General features: G+C 39.3%; 1 protein-coding gene and 1 pseudogene across 12 annotated transcripts in view; one reads left to right on the top strand and one right to left on the bottom strand.

The window, feature by feature from the left end:
- Positions 1 to 16795, bottom strand: part of DOCK3 (dedicator of cytokinesis 3) — a 711354-nt gene that overhangs the window by 498162 nt on the left and 196397 nt on the right. The window lies entirely within an intron of this gene.
- Positions 10486 to 11440, top strand: LOC104005603 (hsc70-interacting protein-like; annotated as a pseudogene).

The raw sequence follows: 16795 nt of genomic DNA, 5'->3' as shown, positions 1-16795 counted from the left end.
GGATTCTTCCTACCCATGAGCATGGAATGTTCTTCCATTTGTTTGTATCCTCTTTAATTTCATTGAGCAGTGGTTTGTAGTTCTCCTTGAAGAGGTCCTTCACATCCCTTGTAAGTTGGATTCCTAGGTATTTTATTCTCTTTGAAGCAATTGTGAATGGGAGTTTACTCATGATTTGGCTCTCTGTTTGTCTGTTATTGGTGTATAAGAATGCTTCTGATTTTTGTACATTGATTTTGTATCCTGAGACTTTGCTGAAGTTGCTTATCAGCTTAAGGAGATTTTGGGCTGAGACAATGGGGTTTTCTAGATATACAATCATGTCATCTGCAAACAGGGACAATTTGACTTCCTCTTTTCCTAACTGAATATCCTTTATTTCTTTCTCCTGCCGAATTGCCCTGGCCAGAACTTCCAACACTATGTTGAATAGGAGTGGTGAGAGAGGGCATCCCTGTCTTGTGCCAGTGTTCAAAGTGAATACTTCCAGTTTTTGCCCATTCAGTATGATATTGGCTGTGGGTTTGTCATAAATAGCTCTTATTATTTTGAGATACATCCCATCAATACCTAATTTATTGAGAGTTTTCAGCATGAAGGGCTGTTGAATTTTGTCAAAGGCCTTTTCTGCATCTATTGAGATAGTCATGTGGTTTTTGTCTTTGGTTCTGTTTATATGCTGGATTACATTTATTGATTTGCGTATATTGAACCAGCCTTGCATCCCAGGGATGAAGCCCACTTGATCATGGTGGATAAGCTTTTTGATGTGCTGCTGGATTCGGTTTGCCAGTATTTTATTGAGGATTTCTGCATCAATATTCGTCAAGGATATTGGTCTAAAATTCTCTTTTTCGGTTGTGTCTCTGCCCGGCTTTGGTATCAGGATGATGCTGGCCTCATAAAATGAGTTAGGGAGGATTCCCTCTTTTTCTATAGATTGGAATAGTTTCAGAAGGAATGGTACCAGTTCCTCCTTGTACCTCTGGTAGAATTCGGCTGTGATTCCATCTGGTCCTGGACTCTTTTTGGTTGGTAAGCTATTGATTATTGCCTCAATTTCAGAGCCTGTTATTGGTCTATTCAGAGATTCAACTTCTTCCTGGTTTAGTCTTGGGAGGGTGTATGTGTCAAGGAATTTATCCATTTCTTCTAGATTTTCTAGTTTATTTGCGTAGAGGTGTTTGTAGTATTCTCTGATGGTAGTTTGTATTTCTGTGGGATCGGTGGTGATATCCCCTTTATCATTTTTATTGCATCTATTTGATTCTTCTCTCTTTTCTTCTTTATTAGTCTTGCTAGCAGTCTATCAATTTTGTTGATCTTTTCAAAAAACCAGCTCCTGGATTCATTAATTTTTTGAAGGGTTTTTTGTGTCTCTATTTCCTTCAGTTCTGCTCTGATTTTGGTTATTTCTTGCCTTCTGCTAGCTTTTGAATGTGTTTGCTCTTGCTTTTCTAGTTCTTTTAATTGTGATGTTAGGGTGTCAATTTTGGATCTTTCCTGCTTTCTCTTGTGGGCATTTAGTGCACAAATTTCCTACTACACATTGCTTTGAATGTATCCCAGAGATTCTGGTATGTTGTGTCTTTGTTCTCTCTGGTTTCAAAGAACATCTTTATTTCTGCCTTCATTTCATTATGTACCCAGTAGTCATCATAAAAAATGATGAGTTCATGTCCTTTGTAGGGACATGGATGAAATTGGAAATCATCATTCTCAGTAAACTATCGCAAGGACAAAAAACCAAACACCACATACATGTTCTCACTCATAGATGGGAATTGAACAATGAGAACACATGGACACAGGAAGGGGAACATCACACTCTGGGGACTGTTGTGGGGTGGGGGGAGGGGGGAGGGACAGCATTAGGAGATATACCTAATGCTAAATGACGAGTTAATAGGTGCAGCACACCAGCATGGCACATGTATACATATGTAACTAACCTGCACATTGTGCACATGTACCCTAAAACTTAAAGTATAATAATAATAAAATTTTTTTTTAAAAAGGATTTAAAAAGCAACTGCATGTAACCATAGCTAAATGATGACTATCGTTTATCTGTTTTTAAAAAAACAATTGATAGTAAAAATCTTTAAAATATACATGCTCGGCATACACTTCTGGGAAGATGAAATAAACATACTTTTCAGTATTTCTCCAAATAACACCTAGTGCATACCTAAAAACTCTGGAATATATATATATATATATATATATATATATATATATATATATATATATATATATATCTCCAAAATAAAAAATATTCTGAAAGGTGGAGAGAAGAAGGCAGACCAACTAGGGAATGTGGGAGACACAAAATAACATAGTGGTGAATTCCCTAGTTTATCTTTTTGCCATATGTATCAGGCTATTTTAAAGTGAAGAAGCTGGAAACCTGGAAACACCAACAGGAACAGACAGAAAGAAACTCCAACAAAAACTTGCTCTCTCTAGCCAAAGAACCAGGAAAAGGTCATCCTATTAAGACAGAAAACTTTTAAACAATAACCACTACCCTGCTGTCAAACAGCAACCCCCTCGGCCCCCCACCCCAAAAAACTGTGACCTAATCCCCACCCACACGAGTAAGGTCAATTGGAGATACTAGACTTTCACCACCATCAGGCAGTAACGAAGCACTCAAACCCACATTGGGGTAACGTAAGAGGTGGCTGACTGTTTAGGGACCCCAAAACCTTCTACTCCAGTAGCTAATAAGCTCCCAGCACACAGTGGCAGTGGAGATTGCCTGGATTATCTGGACTTCCACCCCTAACCAGCATTAATAGGACTCCCTCCGTCAGCCTTCTCTGGTGGTATCAGAACTGCCCAATGGGACAGTTGGACTGAAAAAGTACATGAAGAAATAATGGCATACTAGTGAGGATGTGACTCAACCTCATTCATTGCTGGTACGAATGCAAAATGGTATAGTCACTTTAAAAGACACTGGCAGTTTCATACAAAACTAAACATAGCATTACCATATGATCCAGCAATTACACACCTAGGTATTTACCCAAATGAGTTGAAAAGATGATGCCCATACAAAAAAAAAAAACTGCATATAAAAGCTTATACCATTTTTCTTCATAAATGCCAAGACTTGGAAGAAACTATGATGTCCTTCAACAGGTGAATGGATAAGCAAACTGTAGCACATCCATATGATGAAATATGATTCAGCAATAAAAAGATATGAGCTACAAAGCCACAAAAACATGGGGAAAACATTAACTGCATATTGCTAAGTGAAAGAAATCAATCTGAAAGGCCACATACTGTATGACTCCACCTATATGATATTCTAGAAAAAGCAAAACCATAGAGACAGTAAAAAACACAGTTGTTGCCAAGGTTCCTAGGGGAAGTGGGAAAGGATGAACAGGTGGCACACAAGGACATTGTTAGGACAGTGAAACTATTCTGTATGGTACCGTAATGATAGCTACATGACATTGTGCATTTGGTAAAACCCTTAGGATGGTACAACACAAAGAGTAAACCCTAATGTCAAAAACAAATAATATTAATAGTGTATCAATACTGGTTCATCCATTATAACAAATGTTCCACACTAATGCAGGATATTAATAATAGGAAAACTGTGGGGGGCGGGGAGGAAAACCCTGTACTTTCTGCACAATGTTTTTGGAAACCTAAAACTCTTTAAAAAATAAAGTCTAATTTGAAATGTAAAATTTTAAAAATGACACAAAACTTTCCAAATTTGGAAAAAGACATAAACGTACACATTCAAGAAGCTGAATGAATCCCAAGCAGGAAGAAAACCAAGGAAATACACAAGTTACAACATAGTCACTTTGGAATATCATGGGCAAAGAAAAAAATTGACAAGAGAGAAACAACACCTTATCTATAGTGAAAAAAAACCTATCTGAATTATCAGCAGATTTTTAATCAAAACCATAAAAGACAGCAGCACCAGTTACAATAGCCAAAAGCTGTTTACAACCCAGATGTCTATCAACTGATAAATAAATGAGCTGTTCATATTATTGAATGGTATATATCCAGCCAGGCATGGTGGCTCATGCCTGTAATCTCAGCACTTTGAGAGGCCAAGGCGGGCAAATCACCTGAGGTCAGGAGTTCAAGACCAGCTTTGCCAACATGGCGAAATCCTGTCTCTACTAAAACTACAAAAATTAGCTGGCCGTGGTGGCGGATGCCTGTAATCCTAGCTAATCAGGAGGCTGAGACAGGAGAATCGCTTGAACCCAGGAGGCAGAGTTTGCAGTGAGGCGAGATGGCGCCACTGCACTCCAGCCTGAAAGAGCGAGACTCCATATCAAAAAGAATGGTATATACTTGCAGTGAAATCCTATTCAGCCATAAAAAGGAACGTACATGAATGAACTCAGAAAACATTATGCTGAATGAAAGAAGCCAGATGCAAAAGACACCTATTATATAATTTCATTTACATGAAATATTCAGAATAGGCAAATACACAGAGACAGAAAGAAGTCATATGGTTGTCAGCAGCAGGAGGATGAAAAAATATGACCACTTAATGGGCTTGGAAGTTTCTGTTTGTGGAAATGAAAACATTTTGGAACATAATAATGGTGATGTTTGTAAAACATTATGCATGTACTAAATGTCACTCATGGTAAACGTTATGTGTATTTTACATTCTAGATTTTTGAAAAATAAGTATAAAATATTTAAAATACAAATTTCTATAATTTTCAATGAAAATATAGAAGACAGAAGGAAGTGGCACATTTGTCAAATGCTAAAAGAAAAGCACTGTCAATCTAGAATATTATATCTACCAAAAATACATTTCAGGAATGGAAGACAAATCAAAACATTTTCAGATGAAGGAAAACAAAAAGAATTTGTCATCAACAGAAATACCCTAAAAAAAAGTAGTGAATGAAAATTCTCTAAGCAGAAAGAAAATGATAAAACAAAAAACCATGGAACTACACTAAGAAAAAACAAAAAATGTAAGCAAACCCATGGGTAAATATAATAGACATTCATTTTTCTCTTGAATTTTCTTAATTAGGTTTGATGGTTGAAGCAAACTTTTTTTTTATAAAGAAAAAACTTCTCTTTGTGCATGATTATTTGCCATTCACAGATATCTAGCAAAACGGCTTTTTTTTTTAATACTTCAAGTTCTAGGGTACATGTGCACAACGTGCAGGTTTGTTACATATGTATACATGTGCCATGTTGGTGTGCTGCACCTGTTAACTTATCATTTGTATTAGGTATATCTCCCAATGCTATCCCTCCCCCATTACCCCACCCCATGACAGGCCCTGGTGTGTGATGTTCCCCACCATGTGTCCAAGTGTTCTCATGGTTCAATTCCCACCTATGAGTGAGAACATGCAGTGTTTGGTTTTCTGTCCTTGCAATAGTTTGCTCAGAGTGATGGTTTCCAGCTTCATCCATCTCCCTCCAAAGGACATGAACTCATCCTTTTTCATGGCTGCATAGTATTCCATGGTGTATATGTGACATATTTGCTATTGTGAATAGTGCTGCAATAAACATACGTGTGCATGTGTCTTTAGAGTAGCATGATTTATAATCCTTTGGGTATATGTCCAGTAATGGGATGGCTGGGTCAAATGGTATTTCTAGTTCTAGATCCCTGAGGAATCTCCACACTGTCTTCCACAATGGTTGAACTAGTTTACAGTCCCACCAACAGTGTAAAAGCGCTCCTATTTCTCCACAACCTCTCCAATACCTGTTGTTTCCTGACTTTTTAATGATCGCCATTCTAACTGGTGTGCGATGGGATCTCATTGTGGTTTTGATTTGCATTTCTCTGATGGCCAGTGATGATGAGCATTTTTTCATGTGTCTGTTGGCTGCATAAGTGTCTTCTTTTGAGAAGTGTCTGTTCATAGCCTTTGCCCACTTTTTGATGGGGTTGTTTGATCTTTTCTTGTAAATTTGTTTAAGTTCTTTGTAGATTCTGGATATTAGCCCTTTGTCAGATGGGTAGATTGTAAAACTGTTCTCCCATTCTGTAAGTTGCCTGTTCACTCTGATGGTAGTTTCTTTTGCTGTGCAGAAGCTCTTTAGTTTAATTAGATCCCATTTGCCTATTTTGGCTTTTGTTGCCATTGATTTTGTTGTTTTAATCATGAAGTCCTTGCCCATGCCTATGTCCTGAATGGTATTGCCTAGGTTTTCTTCTAGGGTTCTTATGGTTTTAGGTCTAAGGTTTAAGTCTTCAATCCATCTTGAATTAATTCTTGTAAAAGGTGTAAGGAAGGGATCCAGTTTCAGCTTTCTACGTATGGCTAGCCAGTTTTCTGAGCACCATTTATTAAATACGGAATTCTTTCCCCATTGCTTGTCTTTGTTAGGTTTCTCAAAGAGCAGATGGTTGTAGATGTGTGGTATTATTTCCGAGGGCTCTATTCTATTCCATTGGTCTATACCTCTGTTTTGGTCCCAGTACCATGCTGTGTTGGTTACTGTAGACTTGTAGTATAGTTTGAAATAAGGTAGCATGATGCCTCCAGCTTTGTTCTTTTGGCTGAGGATTGTCTGGGCAATGCGGGCTCCTTTTGGGTTCTATATGAACTTTAAAGTAGTTTTTTCCAATTCTGTGAAGAAAGTCATTGGTCACATGATGGGGACAGCATTGAATCTATAAATAACCTTGGGCAGTATGGCCATTTTCACGATATTGATTCTTCCTACCCATGAGCATGGAATGTTCTTCCATTTGCTTGTATCCTCTTTTATTTTGTTGAGCAGTGGTTTGTAGTTCTCCTTGAAGAGGTCCTTCACATCCCTTGTAAGTTGGATTCCTAGGTATTTTACTCTCTTTGAAGCAATTGTGAATGGGAGTTCACTCATGATTTGGCTCTCTGTCTGTTACTGGTGTACAGGAATGCTTGTGATTTTTGCACATTGATTTTGTATACTGAGACTTTGCTGAAGTTGCTTATCAGCTTAAGGAGATTTTGGGCTGAGATTTCTAAATATACAATCATGTCATCTGCAAACAGGGACAATTTGACTTCCTCTTTTCCTAATTGAACACCCTTTATTTCTTTCTCTTGCCTGATTGCCCTGGCCAGAACTTCCAACACTATGCTGAATAGGAGTGGTGAGAGAGGGCATCCCTGTCTTGTGCCAGTTTTCAAAGGGAATGCTTCCAGTTTTTGCCCATTCAGTATGACATTGGCTGCGGGTTTGTCATAAATAGCTCTTATTATTTTGAGATACATCCCATCAATACCTAGTTTATTGAGAGTTTTTATTATGAAGGGCTGTTGAATTTTGTCAAAGGCCTTTTCTGCATCTATTGAGATAATCGTGTGGATTTTGTCTTTGGTTCTGTTTATGTGATGGATTACATTTATTGATTTGCATATGTTGAACCAGCCTTGCATCCCAGGGATGAAGCCCACTTGATCATGGTTGATAAGCTTTTTGATTCGCTGCTGGATTCGGTTTGCCAGTATTTTATTGAGGATTTTTGCATCAATGTTCATCAAGGATATTGGTCTAAAATTCTCTTTTTTGGTTGTGTCTCTGCCCGGCTTTGGTATCAGGATGATGCTGGCCTCATAAAATGAATTAGGGAGGATTCCCACTTTTTCCGTTGATTGGAATAGTTTCAGAAAGAATGGTACCAGCTCCTCTTTCTACTTCTGGTCGAATTCAGCTGTGAATCTGTCTGGTCCTGGACTTTTTTTGGTTGGTAGGCTATTAATTATTGCCTCAATTTCAGAACCTGTTATTGGTCTATTCGGGGATTCAACTTCTTCCTGGTTTAGTCCTGGGAGGGTGTATGTATCCAGGAATTTATCCATTTCTTCCAGATTTTCTAGCTCATTTGCGTAGAGGTGTTTACAGTGTTTTCTGATGGTAGTTTGTATTTCTGTGGGATCGGCGGTGATATCCCCTTTATCATTTTGTATTGCATCTATTTGATTCTTCTCTCTTTTCTTCTTTATCAGACTTGCTAGCAGTCTATCAATTTCGTTCATCTTTTCAAAAAACCAGCTCCTGGCTTCATTGATTTTTTGAAGGTTTTTTTGTGTCTCTATCTCCTTCAGTTCTGCTCTTAGTTATTTCTTGCCTTCTGCTAGCTTTTGAATGTGTTTGCTCTTGCTTCTCTAGTTCTTTCAATTGTGATGTTAGGGTGCCACTTTTAGAACTTTCCTGCTTTCTCTTGCGGGCATTTAGTGCTATAAATTTCCCTCTACACAGTGCTTTAAATGTGTCCCAGAGATTCTGGTATGTTGTGTCTTTGTTCTCATTGGTTTCAAAGAACATCTTTATTTCTGCCTTCACTTTGTTATGTACCCAGTAGTCATTCAGGAGCAGGTTGTTCAGTTTCCATGTAGTTGAGTGGTTTTGAGTGAGTTTCTTAATCCTGAGTTCTAGTTTGATTGCACTGTGGTCTGAGAGACAGTTTGTTATAATTTCTATTCTTTTACATTTGCTGAGGAGTGCTTTAATTCCAACTATGTGGTCGATTTTGGAATAAGTGTGATGTAGCACTGAGAAAAATGTATATTCTGTTGATTTGGTGTGGAGAGTTCTCTAGATGTCTATTAGGTCCACTTGGTGCAGAGCTGAGTTCAATTCCTGAATATCCTTGTTAACTTTCTGTCTCGTTGATCTGTCTAATGTTGACAGTGGGGTGTTAAAAGTCTCCCATTATTATTGTTTGGGAGTCTAAGTCTCTTTGTAGGTCTCTAAGGACTTGCTTTATGAATCTGGGTGCTCCTGTACTGGGTGCATATATATTTAGGCTGGTCAGCTCTTCTTGTTGAATTGATCCCTTTACCATTATGTAATGCCCTTCTTTGTCTCTTTTGATCTTTGTTGGTTTAAAGTCTGTTTTATCAGAGACTAGGATTGCAACCCCTGCTTTTTTTTGTTTTCCATTTGCTTGGTAAATCTTCCTCCATCCCTTTATTTTGAGCCTCTGTGTGTCTCTGCACCTGAGATGGGTCTCCTGAATATAGCACACTGATGGGTCTTGACTCTTTATGCAATTTGCCAGTCTGTGTCTTTCAATTGGAGCAGTTAGCCCATTTACATTTAAAGTGAAAATTGTTATGTGTGAATTTGATCTTGTCATTATGATGTTAGCTGGTTATTTTGCTCGTTAATTGATGCAGTTTCTTCCTAGCATCGATGGTCTTTACAATTTGGCATGTTTTTGCAGTGGCTAGTACCATTTGTTCCTTTCCAGCATCGATGGTCTTTACAATTTGGCATGTTTTTGCAGTGGCTAGTACCATTTGTTCCTTTCCATGTTTAGTGCTTCCTTCAGGAGCTCTTGTAAGGTAGGCCTGGTGGTGACAAAATCTCTCAGCATTTGTTTGTCTGTAAAGGATTTTATTTCTCCTTCACTTATGAAGCTTAGTTTGGCTGGATATGAAATTCTGGGTTGAAAATTCTTTTCTTTAAGAATGTTGAATATTGGCCCCCACTCTCTTCTGGCTTGTAGAGTTTCTGCCAAGAGATCTGCTGTTAGTCTGATGGGCTTCCCTTTGTGGGTAACCCGACTTTTCTCTCTGGCTGCCCTTAATATTTTTTCCTTCATTTCAACTTTGATGAATCTGACAATTATGTGTCATGGAGTTGCTCTTCTCGAGGAGTATATTTGTGGTGTTCTCTGTATTTCCTGAATTTGAATGTTGGCCTGCCTTGCTAGCTTGGGGATATTCTCCTGGTTAATATCCTGCAGAGTGTTTTCCAACTTGGTTTCATTCTCCCTGTCACTTTCAGGTACACCAGTCAGACACAGATTTGGTCTTTTCACATAGTGCCATATTTCTTGGAGGCTTTGTTCATTTCTTTTTACTCTTTTTTCTCTAAACTTCTCTTCTTGCTTCATTTCATTAATTTGATCTTCAATCACTGATACCCTTTCTTCCACTTGATCAAATCAGCTACTGAAGCTTGTGCATGCGTCACATCGTTCTCGTGCCATGGTTTTCTGCTCCATCAGGTCATTTAAGGTCTTCTCTACACTGTTTATTCTAGTTAGCCACCCGTCTAATCTTTTTTCAAGGTTTTTAGCTTCTTTGCAATGGGTTCAAACATCCTCCTTTAGCTCGGAGAAGTTTGTTATTACCGATCGTCCGAAGCCTTCTTCTCTCAACTCGTCAAAGTCATTCTCCTTCCAGCTTTGTTTCATTGCTGGCGAGGAGCTGCATTCCTTTGGAGGAGAAGAGACGCTCTGATTTTTAGAATTTTCAGCTTTTCTGCTCTGGTTTCTCCCCATCTTGGTGGTTTTATCTACCTTTGATCTTTGATGATGGTGACGTACAGATGGGGTTTTGGTGTGGATGTCCTTTCTGTTTGTTAGTTTTCCTTCTAATAGTCAGGACCTTCAGCTGCAGGTCTGTTGGAGTTTGCTGGAGGTCCACTCCAGACACTGTTTGCCTGGGTATCACCAGCGGAGGCTGCAGAACAGCAAATATTGCAGAACGGCAAATGTTGCTGCCTGATCCTTCCTCTGGAAGCTTCGTCTCAGAGGGGCACCCGGCTGTATTTGGTGTCAGTCAGCCTCTACTGGGAGATGTCTCCCAGTTAGGTTACTCCCAGTTAGCCAGGCGTGGTGGTGCACGCCTGTAATCCCAGCTACTCAGGAGGCTGAGGCAGGAGAATTGCTTGAACCCAGGAGGCGGAGGTTGCAGTGAAATGAGATCACTCCACTGCACTCCAGCCTGGTGACACAGCGAGACTCCAACATAAAAAAGAAAAAGAAAAGAAAAGAAAAGAAAAAGTGGCTGCCATTGAAGCCCTAGATAATGGTGCACTACAGAAAGCCACTGTCTTGTTCAGAGATGCCATCAAGCTGAATCCTCGCTTGACCATTCTGTATGTCAACAGAGTCAGTATCTTCATCACATTACAGAAGCCAAACACTGCCATTCGAGACTGACAGAACAAATGAAATAAATTCTGATTTGGCTCAGCCTTATAAGTGGTGAGGGAAAGCACACAGATTTCTGGGCCATTGGAAAGAAGCAGCTATAATCTTGCCCCTGACCATAACTGGATTATGATGAAGATACTAGTACAATGCTGAAAGAAGTTCAACTGAGGGCCAAGAAAATTGCACAACATTAGAAAAAGGTTGAATAGAAATATCAAGAGTAAGAAATCAAAGAAAGAATAAAAAGGGTTAAGAAGGCTCCGTAAGATCATGAGAGAGCTCAGAGGGAGAAAGAAGCCAGATGACATTCAGGAGCTCAGTATGGCTCTCTTCCAGGTTGCTTTCCCAGGGGGAATGCCTGGTAATTTTCCTGGAGCAATGCCTGGAATGGCAGAAATGCCTGGATGCAATGAAATTCTTAGTGATTTAGAGCAGGAGTGTTCAATCTTTTGGCTTCCCTGGACCACACTCAAAGAAGAATTGTCTTGGGCCACACATAAAATACAGTAACACTAACGAGAGCTGATGGGCTTTTTAAAAAAATTGCAAAAAATCTCATAATGTTTTGAGAAAATTTACAAATTTGTGTTGGGCCACATTCAAAACTGTTCTGGGCTGCATATGGCCCATGAGTTGGACAAGCTTGACCTAGAGGTTCTTGCAGCCATGCAGGAAACAGAAGTTACGGTGATCTTCTAGGATGTGGCCCAGAACACAGCAAATATGTCAAAACACCAGAGTAACCAAAAAAATTATGAATCTCATCAGTAAATTGTCAGCCAAATTTTTAAAGTGAAGGAAAATGTCCTTTGGACAAGTAAAAGGCCCTAGGTGAAGGAAAAGCAAACTAGATCACCTAATAAATGTTACAATAATACAAACCAGTGTACCTCTGATCAAGACAACTAGAAGGCTTTGAAGATCATCTCTACCCCTCTTCCCCAAATGCAGCTGAATATTTTACTGTGGTTTGCCATTAGGATATTCATTCAAATCATGTGTTCCTGCTAGAAATTACAAACTATAATAAAATACTAAATATTTATTCACTAAATATTTATACTGAATAAAATACTAAATATTTTAAACCTTAAAATATTTAAAACAAAAGGATTTGTTAGTTCATATATTTTTCTTTAATAATCATTTTGTATTTTTCCTTTATTAGGCAAGAAAGATACTTAAGTATGGAAGATTTATTGCTCTGGTTTTAGTGAAACACAGGTTTACAAACGGGAGGCAAATAAAACTAATTTAAGTAGATAAAGCTTGAGTTAATACATGACTACAGAGGAATTTTGATTTCTCTTTTTAAATGGTTTTTTAACATGAATAATTCTGATAAAAATATTGATATTACCAGTATTTCAACAGAACCTGAGGAACAGGTTCTGTTTCTCAGAAACAGACTGGAAATACTTGGTATAGCAGCAGTAATCTTATTATGTTTTACATAGCATGCACCCTCTTGCCAGTTGCATTTAAACCTTACACTATGGTAAAGAATTTTTTTTAATGCTCCAGTAGAGCTGGATTATTCAGCTCTGTTCTTGTTCAATATATCATGAAAATGTTTCATATTATCTCAACAGCGAACAGGCGAAGACTCTCAAAACACAACAGTTGTTTTTTTTTTTAATTCAAAAATTAAAGAGGAAGAGATGATTGCAACTTCATTCTACGAGGCAAGCACTGCTCTGATACCAAAATCAGACAGGGACACAACAAACAAGAAAACTATAGGCCAATAATCCTGATGAATATAAATGCAAAAATCTTCTACAAAATATTAAATACTCAAATTCAACAACATATCAAAAACATCATTCATCGTGATCAAGTGGGATTCATCCCAGGGAATCAAGGATGGTTGAACATGTGAAAATCAATAAACAGGTTATATCACATCAACAAAATCAGAGACAAAACCCGTATCATCATTTCAATGGGTGCTGAAAAAGCATTTGATAAAGTTCAAAATTCCTTCATGATAAAACCTCTAAACAAACTGGGTATGGAAGGAATTTACCTGAACACAATAATGGCCTCATATAACAAACCCATAGCTAATATCATACTGAAGGAACAGGGAAAAATTGAAAGTCTTTCCAAAGAGATCTCAAACAAGACAAAGATAAGACTCCCACCACTTTTATTTAACATAGTACTACAAGTCTTAGCCAGCACAAACAGGCAAGAGAAACAAGTGAAAGGGTACCCAAACTGGAATTTTAAAAGCCAAATTATCCTTGTTTGCAGACAACATAATTTTTTTTTAATTTTACTTTAAGTTCTGGGATACATGTGCAGAACGTGCAGGTTTGTTACATAGGTATACATGTGCCATGGTGGTTTGCTGCACCTATCAACTCGTCATCTAGGTTTGAAGCCCCGCATGCTTTAGGTATTTGTCTTAATGCTCTCCCACCCCTCCCCCACAACTCCGGTGTGTGACGTTCCCCTCCCTGTGTCCATGTGTTCTCATTGTTCAACTCCCACTTATGAGTGAGAACGTGTGGTGTTTGGTTTTCTGTTTCTGTGTTAGTTTGCTAAGAATGATGGCTTCCAGCTTCATCCGTGTGCCTGCAAAGCCCATGAACTCATTCTTTTTTATGGCCACAATGATCTTATATTTAGAGAAACCTAAAGACTCCACCACAAAAAAGCTTAGAACTGAAAAACGTATTCAGTAAAGTTGCAGCATACAACCTCAACATACAAAAATCAGTAGCATTTACATACACTACCAGTGAAAAATCAAAAAAGCAATCTGATTTACAATAGCTACCAAAAATAAAATAAAATACTTAGGAATAAATTTAACCAAATAAGTGGAATATCTCTACAAGAAAAACTACAAAACAGTAATGAAAGAAACTGAAAAGGACACAAAATAAATGGAAAGGTATGCCAGATTCATGGATTGGAATAATTAATATTGTTAAAATGCCTATACTTTTTTTGTTTTTTGTTTTTCTTTATTTATTTCTAAGATACAGGGTCCCATTTCATCACCAGGCTGGAGTGCAGTAGAACAATTAGCTCACTGCAGCCTTAAACTCCTAGGCTCAAGGGATCCTCCTGCTTCAGCCTCCCAGGTAGCTGGGACTACAAATATACCCACCATGCCCAGCTAATTTTTTCTTTTAATTTTTTGCAGACATATGGTCTTGCCATCTTGCTTAGGCTGGTCTCGAACTTCTGGGCTCTAGTGACCCTCCCACCTCAGCCTCCCAAAGTGCTGAGATTACAGGTGTGACCTATCACATTCAGCAAAATATCTATACTTCCCAAAGCAATCTATACATTTAATGCAATTCCTATCAAAATACCAATGACAGGAGAAAAAGATGGAGCAAGATGCTGAAACAGAAGGCTCCACTGATCACCCCACTAAGAGTACAATTTAACAAAAAAAAAAAAAAAGAAAAGAAAAGAAAAAAAAAAAACACCTTCATGAAAACCAAAACTCAGGCAAGTACTTACAGCATCCGATTTTAACTTTACATTACTGAAAGAGAAAATGAAGAAGTAGAAAAAACCGTTTTGAATCACAGACACCACCCTTCCCCCAACCCATAGCAGCTACTGCATAGTGCAGAAAACAATTCTGTATGCTGGGGGAGAAACAGCGCAGAAATTGGGAGGTACTGAACTCAAAGCTGTTCCATTAGAGCAGAAATAAAAACCAGAATAAATTTGGCTGATGTGTGCCCATGAAGAAAGCATTTAAACCAGCCCTAGGCAGAGGAGAATAGCTGATCTCAGTGATTGGAACTTGAGTTCCTGAAAGTCTCACCACCTCAGGCTAAAGGCTCTGGGGCTCTAAATAAATTTAAAAGGCAGTTTAGGCCACAAGGACTGTAACTCCTAGGTGAGTCCCAGTGGTGAACCAGGCCCTGAGCCAGTGGATTAGGGAACACACAATCTAATGAGATAACAGCTAGGGTAGCTAAGAAAGTGCTGGCATCACCTCTCCCTTAACCCCAGGCTGCACAGCTTGCAGCTTCAACAGACCCCTTCCTTCTGTGTGAGGAGAGGAGAGGAAACAGTGAAGAAGACTTTGGCATCTTGGATACCAGCTCAGTCACAGCAGGATAAGGCACTGCTCAGAGTCGTGAGGTCATGAGGTCCCCTTTCCAGGCCCTAGCTCCCAGATGACATTTCTAGACATACCCTGGCCCAGAAGGGAACCTGCTGCCTTGAAGGGAAGGGCAAAATCCTAGCAAAATTCATCATCTGCTACCTAAAGAGCCCTTGGGGCCCTGAATAACCAGGAGTGATACCCAGGTACTACATCAAGGGTCTTGGGTGAGAATCTGAGACTTGCTGGCTTCGGGGGAAACTCAGCACATTTCCAGCTGTGTTGGCTACCGTGCAAGCCTTCTGCCTGAGAAAAGTGGAGGGGAAAAGGAAACAGGGCTTTCTCTTGCACCTTAGGAACCAGCGTGGTCATAGGTGGGTACAGAACAAAGCAGGCTCTTGGGTCCCTGATTCCAGGACTTGGCTCTTGGACTGCATTTCTGGACCTGTCCTGGACCAGGGAGGAGCCCACTGCCCTGAAGGTGATTCCCAGGCCAGGAAAGAGTCACCACAAGCTGACTGAAGAGCTCTTGGCCTTAAAATATTGGTGGTAGTCTGGCAGTAGGCCCCGTGGGCCTGTGATGGCAGGAGCCACAGGATGAGGCTCCTCTGCCTTCGGAAAGGGGAGGAAAGAAGGGGAAGGACGGTGTCTTGTGGTTTTGGTGCCAGCTCAGCTATGGTAAAAGAGAACATAAGGTAGACTTCTAAGGTTTTTGACTCTAGTCCCTGGCTCCTAGATATCACCTCTAAACTCACCCAGGAACTGGGGAAACTCAGTACCCTGAAGGGAAGGACACAGACGTGACTGGCTTTGCCAGCTGCTCATTCTAGAGCTCCAGGGCCTTGAACAGACATATGTGGTAGCCCGGGAGTAGTTACAACAGGCCTTGGGTGAGACCCGGTGAGACCTGGCTTCAGGTCTGACCCAGCACAGTCCTAGTGGTGGTGACCACAGAGGTGCTTGTGTCACTCAAACTCCAGCTTCAGGTGACTCAAAACAGAGAGAGAGACTTCTTGTTTGGCAGAAAGTAAGAGAAGAGAACAAGAGTCTCTGTCTGGTAATACAGAGAATTCTTCCAGATATTGTCCAAGACCATCAAGGTGGTCCCTCTACAAGTCTGAAAAAACCACAGCATTAACTAGACTTGGGGTCCCCCCTAAAGCAGACACAGCTTAAATCACAACATCCAAGTCCCTCTGAATATCTGGAAGGCCTTCCTAAGAAAGACAAACAAGCTCAACAAATAACTAACTCAAAGACTACCTTAAATAACTAACTCTTCAATGCCTACCACAGACAAAACTCTACAAGTATCAAGACCATATCCAGGAAAATATGGCCTTACCAAATAAACTAAATAAGGCACCAGGAACCAAATCTAGAGAAACAGAGATATATGACCTTTCAGACAGAGAACTCAAAATAGCTGTTTTTAGTAAACTCAAAGAAATTCAAGATAACACAGAAAAGAAATCCAGAATTCTATCAGGTAAATTTAGCAAAGAGATCGAAATAATTTAAAATAATCAAGCCAAAATTCTGGAGTTGAAAAATGCAACTGATGTACTGAATAATGCACCAGAGTCTGTTGAATCAAGAATGACTCATCGTGCAGAATGAATCAAGCACAAGAAAGAATTAGTGAGCTTTAAGACAGGCTATTTGAAAATACACAAAGGAGACAAAAGTTAAAAGAATAAAAAACAAGCAAGATGACAGGATCTAGAAAATAGCCTCAAAAGAGCAAATCTGAGAGTTGGCATTAAAGAGGAGGTAGAGAA

The sequence above is a fragment of the Pan troglodytes genome, chromosome 2 (assembly GCF_028858775.2).
Source record: "Pan troglodytes isolate AG18354 chromosome 2, NHGRI_mPanTro3-v2.0_pri, whole genome shotgun sequence".
NCBI lineage: Eukaryota > Metazoa > Chordata > Mammalia > Primates > Hominidae > Pan > Pan troglodytes.
The sequence above is the reverse complement of the archived record's forward strand: the minus strand, read 5'-3'. Positions and strand labels throughout refer to the sequence as shown.